The following is a 9,034-nucleotide window of genomic DNA, read 5'->3' on the forward strand; positions in this document are numbered from 1 at the left end:
GAAGGTATCTCCAGCACATCTGTGTTAGGTAGCCCCAGCTGGAGAACACAGTGCTCCCCAGAACACTTGTTTCTTCTCTGGAAACAAAGCCTTCATGTCATCTTTCACGTGAGAACCCATCCAGCACCTGTTTACCAGCTTTTCATGTTCTGGGCAAAAGCATCCATGCCCACCCCACAAAGACAAGCATTTGCTTCCTGAACAAGACAGCCTTTGATTGTCTGGATGAAGCTTTCTCGTTGCAGTTAGTCCATAAAACAGTGCGCTTATGCAACAAGAGTGACCTTCCTTCATGACCTTCTTCACTGTTGGGAAAGGCATTCTGATTTTTCTTGAGATGTCAAGTAAACTGGTAAGGATTTCTATCTGAGAACATACCATGAGATGTTACTTTTCATAGCACACCTATTTTCTGTGTTTTCTGTTGAAGGCGTCGCTACATAAGGGTCATTATCCAGAGACCCTGTTGGGAAATGGTGCTACCCAAACCCTCCTTGTGCCAGAGAAGTGTATATCCAGATGCTCAGGGTTGCACTGGCAAAGTGGTCTTTCTCTATAGCCCAGTTCTTCCTGCTCTAAAACATACCCTTGCCATTCTGCTTAAGTAAAGCAAAGACCTAGTCTGACCATCTTACCCACTTATACCATCGTATTATGGTATAAAAATTGTGTTGAGATACAAGTGAGGATAATTCAAATAAATTAATTGCTGTTGCCTGAGTATAGAAACCAGTATTTCGTGAAGTCAGTCTTCAGACCACACCTTCATGGTCAGGAGATGTCTTTGCAAGGACCACTGCTGGAGATGTCCACTCACATGTGGAGGGTGTGGCACCATTAGCCACACCATGTGCTCACAGGAGGGTTCTCGTACTACATACGTGGTCTTCTTGTCCAGGCAGCATCGGACAGCTTGGAAGACACACTGTGCTTTATGCTGAGATGAACATATCACCTAGCTACTTCGCCCTAAACTAATTCTAACAGTACATATCTCAGCGAATGAAGTATCCATAGGTATGGGACAAACACAGTTTGATAATGCTAGCTAGAAAAGCCTTAGACCCCTGGCTGCATTTCGACCAATCTTAACTGTTTTCCCAGGAAAGGTCCTTTAGGCTCTCCAGTGATGCCAATAGGCAGCTCAGCCCAAAATGAATATCTTTGGGTATTTGGCTCTGGCTCAGTGTGAAGGAAATTGCCCCCACGTGAGGGATAGGAAGCAGAAGTGTGAGCAGTTGAAATCAGTCAGCATCAGCCTTCTCAAACTCCCTTCTCCAGGCTAAGCAGCCAAGTGTGGCCTTGGTTGTGACGTGGGTGGGATTCTGCACCAGAGCCCTGGTCCAAGCCTTCCAAAGAGGGTCTGGATTGCTGGGCCCTCTCTTGAAGCACCTGCCCAATGCCTGGGACTTAACCACAGCTCGGCTGCTGTCAGCATCCTTGTCCAGGTGCAGAAGGTCATTCTCATTCCTGAACACAAACCTCCCAGAAACAGAGGCAGCAAGCCACGCGGTGAGAAGCTTCATGTTAGGAACTCCTTTGCTAACATCCTGTGAGTCATGTTCTCCTCTCTTCACATGGAAAGAGGCTAACACAGTGGACAGCAAGTGACTTACCGTGGAGAGAGGGTCTCAGAGCAAGGATGGGACATTGCAGCCCCTCTTGACGGTGTTCCACCGACATGGCAGCAATTACAGGGATAAATCCACTTGTGGTGGACTAGCTAATCAAGGAATAAAGACCTGCCAACATAATGAAGAACTTGGGCATTTCCAAGAAATTGGATTAACTCGTCATAATACAAAGCTTGGCATTTATGCAGTGACTGTTCCAAAAACTTGAAAATGAGCCACAGAGACACACGTGGTGTCACTCAGCACAGAGCATCCTGGGGAGGGGAGGTGGAGGAGGCTGCTATGGTCACCGCTTTGTATATATGGGGTGGCATTGAGACAACTTCACTAGGAACCTACACATTGACTCAGTCAAAACTGACTGGATCCTGTGAGCAAAATACACACTCTTTAACATGAAATATCTGATCATGTCATTGCAAATAAACTATTTTTTAAGATTTATTTGTTTATTTGAGAGGGAGAGAGAGCAAGCAGGGGGAGGGGCAAAGAGAGAGAGGAAGAGAGAGATAGATGGACTCCCCGCTGAGTGGGGATCCTGACATGTGGCTGGATCCCAGGACCTTGAGGTCAGGACCTGAGGCGAATGAAAGAGCTGGATGGTTAACCAACAGAGCCACCCACGTGCCCCACAAACAACTTTAAATCATTTAATGCATTTTAAAAAGCCCAATGTCATATTATACTGGAAATGTGGTTGGTAATGGTGGTCAACGGAGTTTCCTTGTTGAGGATGGAATGCAACTAGGTCCTGTATGATGGTAAGTCTTGAGCATCCTAATTCCAGTGACCTGTAATGAGATCAGAAAACAGAGGATAGGATCATAAGTGCTGTTGTTGGAAAGTTCGGGAGGCTTGGAATAAGCTGGGCTGTTGGGATCTGTTCTAGGAATAGGAGACATAGGCGAAGAGAAGAAAAGATGAAATAGTTTTCTGCTGACTCATCAAACTGGAAATTTTAATGACACAAGGGGGTTATCGTGGATTATTCAGAGGGGCCCAGTCTAGGCCCTAAAGGTGCCATAACAAAGCACAACCTCCTGGGTGACTTTAAGAACAGGAATACTTTCTCTCGTAGCCCTGGAGACCGTGAGTCTGAGATCAAGGGGTTCACAGGCTGGATCCTCTGAGGCTCGGAAGGACCTCTTGCAGGCTTCTAGCTAGCCATCCTTGGCATTCTGGTGGCTGCTGGCCATCCTTGGCATTCTTCGGCTTGCTGAGGCCCTCCCCCAATCTCTGACTTCATGTTCACGTGGCATTCTGCTTGTGCGTCTGTGTCTGTGTCCAAATGCCCTTTTCTTGTAAGGACTCTCATCGTATTGAATCAGAGCCTGCCCTATGACCTCCATCTTAACTCAATCATCTGCAGAAGTCCTATTTTCACATAAGGTCTCATCCATAGGTAATGGGGTTCAACAACTTTTGATGGGATGGGACACACTTCAACCCATTACAAGCCCCTAAAGCAGAGGACTTTCTCTGGCTGGCATCACAGAGCTGTGGTAGAGGGGAGGTGAGAGGGCCAAAGTCCAACGCGGGCCTGATGCACGTTAGTCCTAAAGACAGAGGACGCGGACAAGAAATGCTAGGGAGTGGCAGGTGCTGAGGGTGACCACCTCCTTCGTGCTAACTTGCCACACAGCAAGTTAGTGTCAACCCTCCTTAGTGCAACAAATTAAAAGGTCCACTAGAGGTTGAAGGCTTGGGGAGTGCCGAGGAGTCTGCTGGAACCGGAACTTGAACTTCTGCTCAGCCCCTGTCCTCCCTTGTACTTCCTCCTTGGCCAGAGCCCTAGCAACATGCCTGACCCGGAGTCCTCAGTGGAGTGGCTGTGTTTGACGGATGACCTCTAGGAAAAAAGTGTTGCTGAAGGTTATCATCCTGGGAGATTCTGGAGTTGGTAAGACATCACTCAAGAACCACTATGTGAAAAAGAAATTCAGTAATCAGTACAAAGCTACCACAGGAGCAGACTTTCTGACAAAGGAGGTGATGGTGGATGACAGACTAGTTACGAAGCAGATCTGGGACACAGCAGGCCAGGAGCGGCTCCAGCCCCTCAGTGTGGCCTTCTACAGAGGCGCAGACTGCTGCATTCTGGAGTTTGATGTTACTGCCCCCAACACCTTCAAAACTCTCCACAGCTAGAGAGATGAATTCTCATCCAGGCCAGTCCCCAGGATCCCGGAAACTTCCCCTTCATTGTGTTAGAAGACAAGACTGACCTTGAAAACAGACAAGTGGCCACAAAGTGGCCACAGGCCTGGTGCTACAGCAAAAACAACATTCCCTACTTCAAGACCAGTGCCAGGGAGGCCATCAGTGTGGAGTTGGCATTCCAGACAATTGCACGGAATGCACTTACACGGGAAACAGAGGTAGAGCTGTACAGTGAATTCCCTGAGCCCATCAGACTGGACAAGAACGGCCAGGCCAAGGCCTCAGTGGAGAGCTGTAGGTGTTGAAGGGGCTGTGAGAGCAGGGCAGAGTCCTCCGGCAAACAGAGAACACACTTAGGCCTTCCAACACAAGCCCCTCTCCTCTTCCAAACAAAACATAAAGTCATCTCTCGAATCCGGCTGCCTAAAGAAGCCCCGTCAAGCACACCCTTAAACACACACACAGCCCTGACACAAGCAGACAGACCCAGCCCAGGCCTGTGATGCTTCCATCGGGGTCTGCCCACCCACCCCATCAGCCCTCGTATGGCAGCGGGACAGGCAAACCGTAGAAATCGTTCTGGTGTGCAGTCAGCATCGGATGATTATTCTTTTTGTCCACTGGGGAGAGGGAACTGTTTACAGTTAATCTGTGTCTAATCAGTTATCTGATTTTTTTAAATGGTCTTGTGGTCTCTTTACCCCCTATCCCCACCCCCGCCCCCATGAAGGCTACCACCTGGGAAGGCTGGTGCCCCATGCTTCATTACAGGCTCACACCCAGCCTGGTCAGACTGAGTTTTGTATGTGTCTGTTAACGCTTGTTACTTTTACTGATCAGATTTTCTATAGTACCCATTTATTATGTAATCCTTCTTAGAAAAGAATCTTATGGTACATTAATATATGCAACCAATTAAAAATGTATAAATTAGTGTAAAAAAAAAAGGTCCACTAGACTTAAGGCCACAGTGTGCCACACCAAGTCAGCCTTGTTGTTAATTATGTGGACAGCTACATTTATTGAGCACCTACTGTGTACCAGGAATTAATCTCAGAGTTTGTTTCACATTATTTGATTTAATCCTTTGAGAACATGGTCCTCCCTCTAAGAGCTACACTACTTCCTCTTTCTGTGCAAATACTGGAACCAGACATAAATCACTCAGCTGTTTATGCTAGGAAATACCTGCTCCAGGAAGATATGACCATTAACCAATGAAAGTAGCTTACTTATCAAGGCTGATCAAGACATTTGCTCTTCAAGACCCTCCCATTGCTGAATGGATCAACCCTAGACTATCAGTTGCTGCCTTCCAGTTCTTTAGTGTCTCAAGAGAGGGTGATGGCAGATAACTCCCTCACTGACAGGTGACGCCATGGCCCCATTTCACAGAGCTGGAAACTGAGGCAAAGAGAAGAAAGTTGCTCACAAAGGCAGAGCCTCCCTTCTCCCTGAACTTGTACATTGGTTTCTGTAACGGGATTCTTGTTATTTTGAGTCCCTCTCCAATGTGTGGGTCTCAGTGTGGATTCGCATGCCTGGCTCTCTCCTGCAGACCTCAACGGCTGTCCCAGGACTTGAGTCTACCTCTGAAGCCCGGCGAGACTGGCCAAGGACCACATCCTCTGGGCCTGCAGCCTGCCTGCAAAGCAATTGCCCTGACTCCTCACCACATTTGCTGGGACTGATCCCCTCACCTTGTCCCTGCTCTGGGGTCTGTCTGCACCCAGCTGATAGCCTTTCCCAGCTTGACCAGTCGCCCCAGACCGAACCTTGGTCTTGGTATTCTTCATCTCAAGTGAATCCGTATTTAAAACACTCTAAAATATTCGCTCTCTGGGTCTCTGAATCAGATTATCTCGTGCCATCAATGACAAGAAAGTTCAAATTGTTTATATATCCTTAAGTTAAGTATTTCAGGATGATTTCCGTGCTGTGCTTATTTTGACCAGTGGTTCACTTTTGTGTTGCTGCTAAATAAATCACCACAAAGTCAACAGCTTTAAATAACATGTTTATTATCTCTCAGTTTCTGGGGATCAGGAGTCAGGGCATGAGTTAGGGGGTCCTCTGCTCAGGGGCCCCCCAGTGCATCACCCAGGATGGGCTCCCATGAGAGGCTCGACTGGGGAAGGTCTGCTTCTGAAGTCCCCAGTCTGTTAGTAAAATTCATTTCCTTGAAGCTATAGGATTGTCCTGACTGTGTTTTCTACAAATATATTTGTCCACTGGGCATCCATTCCTCACAGGGCCAACTATGTTAACTCTATTTTCATTCTTTCTTTTTTGGGGGCTGGACTTGTTTATTTATTTGAGAGAGAGAGCACAAGCAGGAGGGGCCGAGGGAGAGGGAGAACCTCCAGTGGTCTTTGCATTGAGCAGGGAGCCTGATGTGGGGCTCAATCCCACAACCTTGTGATCATGACCTGAGCTGAAACCGAGTCAGATTTTCAACTGACTGAGCCACTGTGGCACCCTGTAACTATATTATCTATATTCTTGATACTCTGGAGCCCTTCCAGGTCTGGGCAGGGACGGCCTCTCCCAGTGCTGATTCCCGGACATAATAACTTGCCCAGGAGCACACCTTTCATTTGCAAACCAACCCACCCCAGGCCAGTAGCCCCAGCTGCCTCCCTACCTGAGTGTCACACAAGAAGCTAGAGTTTCCCCATCCTAACTCAACCAGGGACAGGTATCCGGCAAAGGAAGACACTAGGTGACAGCACCAAGGCACAGCAAAACTGTTCAGACTCGTCTAAGCTGTTCATTTCTCGGTTGGGAGACCCCAAGAGAGGCTCTGGCCTGAGCCTGCCTCCTTCCGGCTTCCATCCCTGAGCTCTGTGTGGCCTGTGGGGTGTAACAGGGCCTGCCCTCTTCCCTCAGAGAATCTACATAAGGGAGATGTCTTCCGACGGCCTCAGCCTCTCCGCATCATCAGCGGTCGTACCTCCGTAAATCAAATCTCAGGTAGAGTTTAGAAAAAGGACTTGCGGCCACTTGTTTCTTCCAAGACAGCACGAGGGAGACAAAGGCTCCAGAGTGAGCATGCTGGAGTCCCGTGCAGAGCGGTGCTGCCCCGAGCAACCCCCGCCGCCCCGGCTTCTGCGGCTTAGAAGCGAGTCACAGGTCCTGCCCCCACGCGCGGGGAGGGTGCACTCGGCTCGAGGGACCACCTTAATGGTTGCCAGCCCTCACTCAAGTGTTCCCAGAAAGACCTCGGGAACTGAGGTAAAGGGAAGGCGTAGTGATGTATACATTTTACTAGCTGGTGCTTTCACCTCTTAATGACCGTGGCTCGGTAAACATGAGCTCTGCTATACTGTGTAATCCTCGTCTGCTAGAAATCCACGGGAGCTGCGTGAGCGTGCAGGGTGGCGTGCCGAACCGGCTGGCACGCCCTGCTCAGTGGGTCTTCACTGTGATTGAGCAGATTAAGTGCCTGATTCAGCAGAAAATTCGTGTTGTGTCAACAGGTCATGATGTATATGGCTCAACTGGTGATCTATTTCTTTTTAGTTGGTGTTTGTTTTTCCTATGAATGATTTATCTGTGCTAGAATGAACTCTGTCAACTACTGCACGTGGCAGATTAATTTCAGTGTGTTCTGCAAACATTTCCTTGGTAATATACCTTATTCCATCTTTATTTGCTCTCACTGGCAACATCATATCCTTTCTTTATTTGAATTAAATAGCTTTTTCAAAGTAGGCTATTCTCCTTGGGGATGGGGAATACATAACACATGAAAAGGTAGCTTTTGTTTAAAAAAAAAAAAACTTTTTTTATTAACTCCTGCATGAGAGTGCTTAACACATTAAACATTTTCTCCAAATATTCCAAGATATGCTGTCATTTAATTCCATAAAGCTGGAATGTATCTTTTTCTGTAGGTACAATAAAGATACCGTATTGGAACACTAACAGAGTTTTATAAAGTATTTAAAAATAACCTCATAACACAGCATGTGGCTTAATGAAGTCCGGGGTGGGTCAGTATGACTATTCACATTTCAGAGAGGCAAATGGGGTTTCCCAGATGGGGGAACAGCCATGGAGAGAGATGCCAGGTGGGCTTGTCCGAGCACTGGTTCTCTTCCATTAGAGAGAAACTCTCTGGCTTGTTTCCCAATGCTAGCATGTGTCTTCCGGGTCCTTACTCCAAAATCCACAATCATACTGGGGCTCAATCCAGAACCATCAGTGCATACCAGGGTAGTCCCTGGTCTGGAACCATCACTGTGCACCAAGATAGCATCTGGTCTACAACAATCACTACAGTGGTTGTTGTGTCTGTGATCTCTCAGAGCAGGTTAGCGTCTGGTCTGCAACCATCACGGTATACCAAGCTAGTGTCTGATCTGGTTGCATTTATGAAACATTAAAGGGGTTTTAAACTGTTTAAAAATAGTCTTGAGTGTAGTCACCTCACTTTACCACTGATAGGCTGACAAATGTAATGTAATGTAACGTAATGTAACATAACATAAGTAACGATAGAATAGTGCTGGACCCAGACTATGACTCTACACAAGACAGTACCTGGTCCAGACCATCACTGTATACAGGGTAATGCCTGATGTGGAACTCTAGTGATACTAGGCTAGTGTATATGTGTCTGTGTATGTAATTTTGTACTATAATATGCATACATGAAATGTTCAACTTTAGATATATCATTTAATCAGTTTTTGTAAATGTATTTCAAGACACAGAACATATCTATCACTCCAGAAAGTCCTTCCCTGCCCCCTCCTGGTCAATGCCCTTCCCCTGGAAACAATCACTACCCAGCATTAACCACCATATGCTAATTTTGCTTAGTCTAGAGAATTTCATGTGGGGGGAGTCGTGGAGCACTGACCTTTCTATGTCGAGTTTCCTTCACTGGGCCACCGGGTCTGACGCCCGTCTGCGCTGTTGCACGTATCAGTATTGTGTTCCTTTGGATTCTGAACCGTCTTCTGTTGTGTGAATACAGCACAGGTGATGCACCCACCCTCCAGGAAATGTTCTTTCTGACTTCGATTGTCGTGGATACCATAGCATGGATTCTTGCACAAGACTTTTTGTAGGTGTAATTTCATTCATCTTAAACCAATCCTTAGAAGTAGAACTGCTGGAGAGATGGCTGGGTGGCTCAGTCAGTTAAGCATCTGACTCCTGGTTTCGGCCCAGGTCACGATTTCATGGCCATGAGTCCAAGCCCCACATTGGGCTCCCAGCTCAGGAGGACT

The 9,034-nt window shown here is 47.3% G+C and overlaps 1 pseudogene; it reads left to right on the forward strand.

The window, feature by feature from the left end:
- The first annotated feature begins 3,473 nt into the window (after positions 1 to 3,473).
- LOC111153463 lies at positions 3,474 to 4,099 on the forward strand (annotated as a pseudogene).
- The last annotated feature ends 4,935 nt before the right edge of the window (positions 4,100 to 9,034 follow it).

The sequence above is a fragment of the Enhydra lutris genome, unplaced genomic scaffold, assembly GCF_002288905.1.
Source record: "Enhydra lutris kenyoni isolate GAN:26980312 unplaced genomic scaffold, ASM228890v2 scaffoldscaffold32, whole genome shotgun sequence".
NCBI lineage: Eukaryota > Metazoa > Chordata > Mammalia > Carnivora > Mustelidae > Enhydra > Enhydra lutris.